Source organism: Culex quinquefasciatus, chromosome 3, assembly GCF_015732765.1.
Source record: "Culex quinquefasciatus strain JHB chromosome 3, VPISU_Cqui_1.0_pri_paternal, whole genome shotgun sequence".
NCBI lineage: Eukaryota > Metazoa > Arthropoda > Insecta > Diptera > Culicidae > Culex > Culex quinquefasciatus.
In genome coordinates this window covers 94,763,969-94,774,290 of record NC_051863.1, presented here as the reverse complement: position 1 = coordinate 94,774,290, position 10,322 = coordinate 94,763,969, and the positions used below count along the sequence as shown (strand labels likewise).

At 33.7% G+C, this 10,322-nt stretch overlaps 1 long non-coding RNA gene across 1 annotated transcript; it reads right to left on the bottom strand.

Annotated features, from left to right (window-relative positions):
- Nucleotides 1–5,281: 5,281 nt before the first annotated feature.
- LOC119770211 lies at nt 5,282–8,039 on the bottom strand. The gene is made up of 3 exons (XR_005278716.1): nt 7,825–8,039; nt 7,569–7,721; nt 5,282–5,607 (listed from the first exon to the last, which is right to left on the bottom strand). It is a non-coding gene; the product is annotated as an uncharacterized LOC119770211 (long non-coding RNA).
- Nucleotides 8,040–10,322: the final 2,283 nt, after the last annotated feature.

The window sequence follows — 10,322 nt, the reverse complement described above, 5'->3', positions numbered from 1 at the left end:
CTTTGGACTATTTTCCACTAGGGGAAGGTAAAATAAGTTTGTAAATAATATATAATATGTGTTTCCAATAAAAAATACTCAGATTTATAACCGATTTCAGTTGAACAATTTTCTTGTAAGATATGAAAACTTGTGATCAATGCTTCGAATTCAATTTCAGTTGTAATATAAATCGATATATTTATAAACAAAACTAGTTTCAACGAATTTCAGAAAAAAATCAAATATTTAACAAATAGCAATTTTACCTAAAATTTTTAAATATTTTGTTAAAAAGCTTATAAACTTAGTTAACTAAATATAAACATTGCTTTTTTTTCTTAAAAACTATATCAGCAACCTAGGTGATGGTACATTTGACGTAAAAATAAAGTTTGAACACCTTAAGTTTGATTATAACAAGAAAAACTATGACTATTAAAGTCACCCCGGAATTAAAACTTGGAATTTTTAAGGTAACTATTTTCCAAACACTATTGAAAAACTTTTTCAAAAATAGTGCATGAACTTTGCGTTGCCTACCCCAGTACATGTTTTAAAAATAATAAGGCAGGGTGGCCACCAGATTTGGATTTTCAATTTCCCGGGTTTTTCCCGGTTTTCTCCAAAGGCCACAAGGAATTTTTCCATATAGTTTTAAATCTAATTACAATGTTTTTTTATAGACTGACGTTAGTATCAAAATTATCTTGTTCTTGGGTTGCATAACTTATTACTGGAAAGCAGTAAATAGCATTTAAAATGTATCAAATGGGTAGAGAAGATTTGCAAAAGACAACAGCATTTATGCCAGGGGTGCTCAAAGTTTTTGGATGCCATGCCAATTTTGAAGCTCAAATCTCGAGTTTTTTTTGATTAGGTCCTATAAACATATGAAAGACAATGGTTTATTGGTCCTTTTCAAAAAAAACTCTGGAAATGAACTTGCGGGCCATGCGTATAAAATTGATTATTTATATAATGAAATTACGTTGTATAAATGTGAAAGACTAAAAAAAACATCTATTACTTGAAGTTTGTCTTTACATTTCTGTTTTTTTTTTTAAAAACATTTTCGTTATTTAAAAGTAATAGAAAGCGGAAAATGTCAGTATTCCATCAGTTTTGTTGATATAATTGTTTTTGGTATTTGAAAAAAGGTATTGAGTTGAATGTAATTGTGTTTTCATTTAAATTTTAAGTATTGTCTACATTTTGAAAATGAAAACATAAAATCAGAACAATTCATGCTACGGCACAATTTTATCTTTGAAAAATGGTTCAATTTTTTTCCAACAATAAGGCCGATGCAAATATTTAAAAAAGATTTTGTCCCTCAACTCTGGCCATGGTCGAGGGGAGGCAAAAAAATTAAAAGAAATATGAAAATTGAAAATACAAGCCAGAATATTCAAAATTTCAATGAAAAAATTGTTGGAAAATGTTAGAAAAACACATTTAGATTTGCAATCATAATTTTCAAAATATGTAAGATTCGACGAAAAAAATAGATTTTTGCGAAAAACACTTTTTTGCAATTCCGTCGTGAAACTACTTACTTTTCCTGTCATTCTTGAACGACGAAATAGCCTACTTTTCTGTACCAAAAATAAAAGAATCGAATAGCAACACTTTTCAAAATAAATGCTGAAAAGTTCTACTTTTCAGCACTGAAATGGGTGCTGAAAAGTTGAACTTTTCAGCACTTGTTTCGAAAAGTAACACTTTTCAACATTTTTTGATTTAAACGATTTATTGACAAAATACAAGAAAATTTGACTTAAAATTTCACTCAATGGGTGTTTTTCGGAATTGCAAAAAAATGTTGTGTGGAACTCGTTGCAAAACTTGATTTTTTCAGCACTCGACGTATTTATCCAACTCGGTGAACCTCGTTGGATAAATGTACGACTCGTGCTGAAAAAATCCTCTTTTTTTGCAACTTGTTGCATAAACTACTATTTGTTGTTTATCGAAAGTTCACTAAAATTCAAATTATTTTTGAATAAACCCGAGCATGCCCAAAATGATACTAACCGCAGAGGAATGCGTTTTAAATGGATTTCACACAGAAAAAAATCAATTCTAGAAACCGTGAAGTCAGTTCACGATTATATTATAGGAATATATTTACGTTTATGGTGCAAATGCACCATACTCATGAATAAATTCCTTCGTGGATCTCACATTCGTGAACTTAATTCACGATTACGGGAATTGATTTTTTTCTGTGCAGCTTGCACTTAAGACCGAGCCACGTAGCCTAGTGGTAACGCTTCCGCCTCGTAAGCGGTAGATCGGGGTTCAAATCCCGGCTCGGACCAACACAACTGGTGATCTTTTCCCTTCTGGATTCGATTGCTTAGTAAAGGGAAGGTAGTGTATCGTCACAAACTGGACCTTATCACGACACCTTAGGGAGGCGACCTATGGAATGTTAACATTAACCTAAACATGTTAACATTAGTTGAGTGAAAAACTGCCACTGAATCCGCTTTGTAAATGCCGGCCCCGATACTCTTCACGGGTGTTCCCCTCAGGAACTGGGAAAGATTTACTTTACTTTACTTGCACTTAAAAAACAAAAGCTTTGAAAAATATTTGCAACCGCCTTATTCTTCCGATTTAAATTTTTTTCCTGTCTGAATCAGATGGTAGTCAACCAGTTTCGTTATCCAACTGTCATGAGTTCGAATCCCGAGGTGGAATGTTTTTATGTGCAAAGTAAGTTTGAGGCTCAGTTTATTGAAATGGTCATAATGACTTTTAAATTAATATGTAATGCTTATATTTTTGCTATTATTACAGCTTTATAAAAAAAAGCAAAGCAATCAAAATGGTTATGTGTGGTGAGTCACCCAAAACCTCTTTTACGCAAATGGACCGACGTTGTACTTCCCCATCCGAAAGAAGGCCAGGAGGATAAGGCGGGAATCGAACCCGCGCCCCATGTTAACTTAGGGATCGACAGCCGAAGCCGCTAACCACCGCGCCACGGGGCCCTCCCAGTTTTATACCTAAGTCAAATTTGACATTTCCAAAAATATTTGATGAATATTTTGACAATATTTACTAGTGTGTAAGCTTAGTCTCTAATTTAACAGCGGGATTTCTTTCATTTTTATTCCTTTAGCACAGAACGACACCATTTTCACTCCAAAATATATATTCTAAGATTTTTCTTAATCTTATTTTAACATTTTCATTATGCTTCTAAGATATGCCCCGTGGCATTTTGGTTGAATCTGTGCATCGTAGCACTTACACCGAAAAAATCAACTCCAACTCCCAACTGCAACTCTCAACTCTAACTGTTAATTTCAACTCCCACTCTCAACTCTCTCCTAATTTCAACTACCCCATTTCAACTGCCTCCTAATTTCAACTACCCTGATTCTAAATCTAACTTAGGCTTTTATACTCCGAAGCGTTTTTTAGTCAAGACGCATGCGCAATATGTTTACCATGCTTCTCTACGGGAGTAGCTCAGCCACGTGCGTTTTGACTACACCGCGTTGATCTTGAAATCTTTCTGCTCGAAATTTCTCAGCAGGGATCCTGGCACAGTTCATGACCTTTCTATTTTCGCTTTGTGCTTTGAAATTTTTTTGAAATTAAATATGTCTTTATTGAACTTTCTTATAATAATTACATTTCTTTTACATGCTAAGTGGTATGGCCTAATGCTCTTCATCTTTGTTGTATTTTTTGTTTTATTATTAACTGATAACATTTATTTTATTTACTTCAAATTGTTTTACATTATTGCATTTAATCGAATACATTTGGGTAAAAAAGAAAAAAAATCACTTTAACAACTAATCCTAACTTAAAACTAAAAAAATAAATTCATTGAAATATTCAAAATCATTAGAACGATTAAACTACGAACTGTATTTTAAGATGAATGCTCCAAGCGTTCTTACTTGTTCTTGGCGAGTTTTGCAACCACGCAGTGTTGTTGTCATCTCGATGAAAATGTTCAAAAGTTCTTGTGGTGAAAACAGGTCACTACTGCCTTCACCCGTTGATGTTGGTTGGTTTTCCCTCGGTTGCTGACTGAAGCCTGGAGGTGTTGTATTCTCTGCAACTCTTTGCCACTGATTCAACGGCAATGGCTGCAGATTTGGAACCACTCGAGTAGATCCTGCTTCAGGTGACGCCAAAGCAGGAAAATCCACGTCCGTATATGCTGGTGGTGTTTTGCGACGATTTGGTTGGTGCCTCGTCGTCGCTTGCTGCCGAATTTTTACAAACTCAGCTCGTTTTGGGCAGCTTCGATTCTTGGTCGAATGGTCGCCGCCGCAATTGAAGCATTTCGCTTCGATGTTCTCGTTGATTGTTTCGCATGCTTGAGTTTTGTGCTCACCTCCGCAGGTTGCACAACGACTCTTGATGAAACAGTTCCTTCCACCATGTCCAAACTGCAAGCAGTTCGAACACTGTGTCACGTCACGGTGCACTGGACGATAACGTTCCCAAGTCACGATGATGTTGAAAATTGCCCGAACTGCCTTCAGCTCAGACGGCGATGTCGATCCTTTCTCGAGATGAACCAGGTACAGTTGATCACGATACTTGATGTCCTTGTTGTGTCTCGTCATCTTGAAGACTTCGATTACGTTCAACTTGAGAGTTTTGAGCTCTTCTTTTAGCACACTCACATCCATGTCGTACAGGCCTCGGAGGACCTGTTTCATGGGGCGTTTACCTGGATCGTCATGGCTGTAGTATTCAATCTTTGTGTTGTTCAGGAAATCCCGAACGTAGTTGTAATCCTTTCTGGTAGGTAACAGAATTTTGAGTCCATCAGCACACAAGCGAATGGAAGCTCGTAAAGCACCAGATTTGATAAACCCGGTCAGCCACTTTCGCACCGAATCCGATGACGATGTTTTCACAAAAATGGGTGGCAACTTTTCCCGTCGTTCAAATTCTTCCTTCTCGCTCACGTCCACAGGGAGGGTAGCGAACTGGTTTCCAGACGAATTTTGAGCGTCCTTGCTCAAACTGCCTGGCTTTGCAGGTACCCTGACTGAAAAGTCCGTCGGAAGTCCGTCGTTTGTCGTCCGTGCAATCGTACGACGTCGCACGACAATGTCGCGCGACTATCGCACGAATGTCAGACGTTTTTGCACCAAAATGTCGTATTTGTCGTGCGATCGATAATCGAAATTGTACGACATTGTCGTACGACATTCGACCGACGTCGCACGGTTTTGTTATTTAGAATGTCGTGCTATTGTCGTGTGCTGTCATTTCGGATTTTTAGGTTATGTTGCTGTTGAAAAAAACTGTTGTGTTGTTTTTTATTTTATTTTTTATTCAAACACATCTAATTTCACAATAATATTAACTTTTTCACGAAATTTAACTTCCGGATCGCCGATTCTTCTCCAACTTGGCATTCTTCGGATGCTCTCGGATTTGCCTTGACCGCAGCTTCCGGCTTGGATGTTGGTGTTGGACTTTTGCTTCTCGACGAGCTGATCAAAGTTTAACCCGCCAATCTTGGATCTCAGGCGGATTGATGGCCACCGGGGTACGAGATAACGTGAATACTTCCGTGGGTTCTACGGAGGCGAACTCATGGTTTCCGGCATGATCAGATTGGAATATTTTAGTTGCCTGCAAAAAGATAACGTTGACGTTTACATTAGGAATGAGCAGGACAGCTTCTTAATATACACATGCCAAATTACTATAATTGGCATCAATTTATAAATTAAATTCATACTTAAATATTAATAATATAAAAATTTCAAAAAAGGTATTTTAAACATTAAAATCAATTAAAAATTAAGACATTTTAAAAATAGATTTAAAAACTTATAAAACTCATTTTTTTGCAACTAATTTTAAAATCGAAATGACAAGAATTTTTTTTTTTAATTAAGCATGTATGTTTGCTGATTTTTTGAAATTTTAAAATGTTTGAAATTTAAGATTTTAGAATTTATGAATTTCAAAATTCTTTAAAATTATTTAAGAACTCTAGAACTTAGAAGATTTTTAAGGATTATACAATAAAGTTTTAGGAATTCGGGCTTTTAAATATTTGGATTTTTAAAAATATCATTCTAAAAAAAATCTAAAATTCTAAAATTCTAAAATTCTGAAATTTTAAATTTCTAAAATTATAAAATTCAAAACTTCTAAACTTCTAAAATTCTAAAATTCTAAAATTCTAAAATTCTAAAATTCTAAAATTCTAAAATTCTAAAATTCTAAAATTCTAAAATTCTAAAATTCTAAAATTCTAAAATTCTAAAATTCTAAAATTCTAAAATTCTAAAATTCTAAAATTCTAAACTCTAAAATTCTAAAATTCTAAAATTCTAAAATTCTAAAATTCTAAAATTCCAAAATTCTAAAATTCTAAGATTCTAAAATTCTAAAATTCTAAAATTCTAAAATTCTAAAATTCTAAAATTCTAAAATTCTAAAATTCTAAAATTCTAAAATTCTAAAATTCTAAAATTCTAAAATTCTAAAATTCTAAAATTCTAAAATTCTAAAATTAAATTCTAAAATTCTAAAATTCTAAAATTCTAAAATTCTAAAATTCTAAAATTCTAAAATTCTAAAATTCTAAAATTCTAAAATTCTAAAATTCTAAAATTCTAAAATTCTAAAATTCTAAAATTCTAAAATTCTAAAATTCTAAAATTCTAAAATTTAAAATTCTTAAATTCTAAAATTCTAAAATTCTAAAATTCTAAAATTCTAAAATTCTAAAATTCTAAAATTCTAAAATTCTAAAATTCTAAAATTCTAAAATTCTAAAATTCTAAAACTCTAAAATTCTGAAATTCTAAAATTCTAAAATTCTAAAATTCTAAAATTCTAAAATTCTAAAATTCTAAAATTCTAAAATTCTAAAATTCTAAAATTCTAAATTTTAGAATTCTAGAATTTTTAGACTTTTGAAAATTTCTAATTTTATAATTAATAGAATTTTTCGAATTTTCAAAATATAAAACTATAAAAAAAATTTGATTGTAATTTTATTTCAGAATTTTTAGAATTTTAAACTCATAATTTTTTGAATTTTTGAATTCTAAACTCTAATTCTAAATATGACGAATGACATTTAGATTTTTTTTATTTCATGAATTTTGGGATTATAAGAATTTTAATAATGTTAGAATTTAACAATTTTAGTATTTTAGAATTAAAGAATTTCAGTATTTGATGTTTTTTCAATTTCCAAATTTAAATATTTTAGAATTTCAGATTTTCTAGTGAAATGTTTTGAGAACTTTAAGACCTCGAAAATTTTATGATTTATTAAATTGTATAATTTAAGAATATTAACAATTTACAATATTCTATGAATTTAAAGAAATTTTTAGTATTCAAATGATTGCATTCTATAATTTGAAATACTAGAGTTTGAAAATTAAGAATGAAAAACTTTAGAATTTTACAGTTTTAATGTTTAAGATTTTTTAAATTCTGGTAATTTAGATTTTTCTTTAGTTTGGAATTATTGGGTTAAAACGTGGATTAGATAACAATTTTTATGTTTTGAGGTTTTGAATTTAATACAATACAAACACACACTTCGTTTCTAAAACATGACTCACCAGTTTCATCAGGTATGTGCCGCAACCTCCCGCGGAAAGTAAAACACCAAACACCAACCGCTACCTCGATCGCAAACCGGTTCCTTCCCGTCTCGTCTTCCGGAATGACCCGCCAAATTTCCCGTCCTCCTTCACCGCCTCGAAGACCGAAATCTGGAATAGAAGACACCAAGGAAGACACTTTGATTCGGTCACTCGCGCACCCTGGCCGAATCATTTCGGCAGCAAAAATATCACAATCTAGAACTAAACTTACCTATTATCCGTCGAAAATCGTCCAAAATCTTCTCAGCTCCTAAACCAAATACCAAAAGTAACGACAGCTGGTTAGATTCGGTTGCAATCAAGTCCGAACAAGATCAACTGAAGAGAACTGTCAAACTGTTTGCGTCGACGATAATCGACGTCGAATTGAAGGAAAATCGATCGAAAAAACTATGTCGAGCATGTCAAGTGTTTGTCGTCCGTTTGTCGTCCGTTTGTCGTCCTTTCGACCAATCGATATCGAAACGGTAAAATCAAAACCGTGCGACAACTCGTACGACGTGCGACATTTTTCAAACAGGGTAGCGCTTCGGCATTCTTTAGCTTCTTCAAATCTGCCGATCCTGCTGGTGAGGACCGCCTCTTTTTCTTGCCGTGAGGCATTTTTGCACTTTTAAAGCACTTTTCAGGAGCTAATATCCAGGAGTACCTCACTGATCGGTGGTCCACAAGGGAGTCCGCTTTGTGCTTTGCCTTCCATCCTCCTACTGTGTTTATATATGTCTTAACCTACGTGCTCCTAGAAATATGACACTTGACTCGTGTCAACATGTGTTAATGAGTGCATCTGAAGATGTTGCACTTCGTCTGATTGTAAAGACCAATGTACTTCTGACAAATTCTTCCCTGTTGGTCGAACTAAAAATCTAAATTTATATTCTGATTAACTGAGGGTCGCTACACTAGTTTCACCACGAGTTTCACTCACATTGAAACGTGTGAAAAAAAGTTTCGCATTCGCATTTTCGCATTCGCATGGAGATGGTGATATTATCCAGTCTGCATATCGTCATGTTTGTGTGATGATTGTCCAGCCATGTCCTAACTTGTCTCCAAATTTCAAAGTGCACTTATGTGCACTTTTTGAGTTATGCCATTTTGAACATTTTGATTCATGCAAGAAAATTAATGATTTGGCGTATACGCTTGGTTAAAATCACATTATTTACCTGCGGAGGCAGAAATGACGTACCTGCTATGTATGTTTTGAAATTGATTTGATATTCATGACTTTGTTGGTACCCTAAGTACGTTTAATAAAATTAGAAATTCCTATTCTAAGTATTTTACAGAAACGATTCGTCGAATATTCATATCAGTTCGTTGTTGTGTTCTTTTGAAAGTATGGATAATAATACCGTAGTGTCCCTGTACGATATAACGAAGCACTATTCTGAAAACGTGAGAACTGCTTTCGAGTATATTTGTAAGAATTACAACATTGCAGAACCATCACATGATCAACTCAGGGAAAAACCACAGAGGAAAAACTACGCATGTTGTTCTGTAGCTTCAAAACGAGGTATACAAAATCCCATAGAAGAAGTTCATATTTTAAGTAATCTAACGACAATCGGTTACATAGTGATTTTGATTTAGAGGAATTTATCGTGGAAAACGTGAATTTTGCAAGTGGATCAACAAAAAACGTGGACGAGAATCCATACAATGTTCCATAAAATAAACCGTCTAAAATTCTAAAACACCGCAAAATCAAATTTTAATTGGAGGAGGGGGTCTTCAAAGAGAGGTGGATTTTAACTCAAGAAGAAGGAGGGAGATTGAACGGAAATCAGAAACTTTAACATAGCATAAACCGCCATTCCGGGCATCAAATAGACAGAGCAAGAATATTAAAATTCACCACTTTAATGCATGTGGCCTCAAATATATGAAAAAATCGAAAATTAAACTTTTTTTTGGAAAAATATCAAAATTCATTTGTTTTCATTATACTAAGTACAAACAACACAAAAAAGTCACAAAAAAAGCAAAAAAAAATGTTTGGCTGCTCGCTTATATGGAAATACCCCATAGTGCACTGTATGGGGTGCCACAGTGGTCAATCCAATATTCTTAGACTTTTGAAAGTAAACGGAAATTGGTGGGAGGTTTAGATAGTAGAGTAGCGGGAATTTCATCGGGCAAATGAAATATGGTATAATTAGCAGAGTATTTTGTGAATTGAATGTTTGTTAGTGTAAGTGTTAGTCTGTAGTGCATTATATAGTTTGTATATAGTATTATTATTAAAAAGTTGTAATGATATATAATGGGTTGATCTCACCAAATTTGCGCAAAACGTCAATCGGAAGCAGTTCAGGTCCTAGTGATCCCCACAACTTTTTTAATTATTTTCTTTGAAGAAAATAAAATTTTCATTGTTTTCAAATTATAGCGGTCTACGCACTTCGGAAGGAACCGGTCAAGAAAAAAATCAAATGGGCAGCAGCGGCAGCGCAAGCAAGTCAGAGAGGGTGAAGAAAAGCCCCAAGAAATCGCTCCCTCTCCTTTGTTCTGCTGTTCGTAAAGCTGTTTCTTGACCCCTTTCCTTCCGATCAGCATACTAGCCTTATGCGCATATAAAGAATGTGCATTTTCGATAGTAGCGCTCCTAGCGGCCAATTTTTAGATTGATTTTGCCAATTCGAGCAGGCGCGACACAAAAACATTGTTTGTTGCATGGAGCGATGCAACAACTTCTTGTTC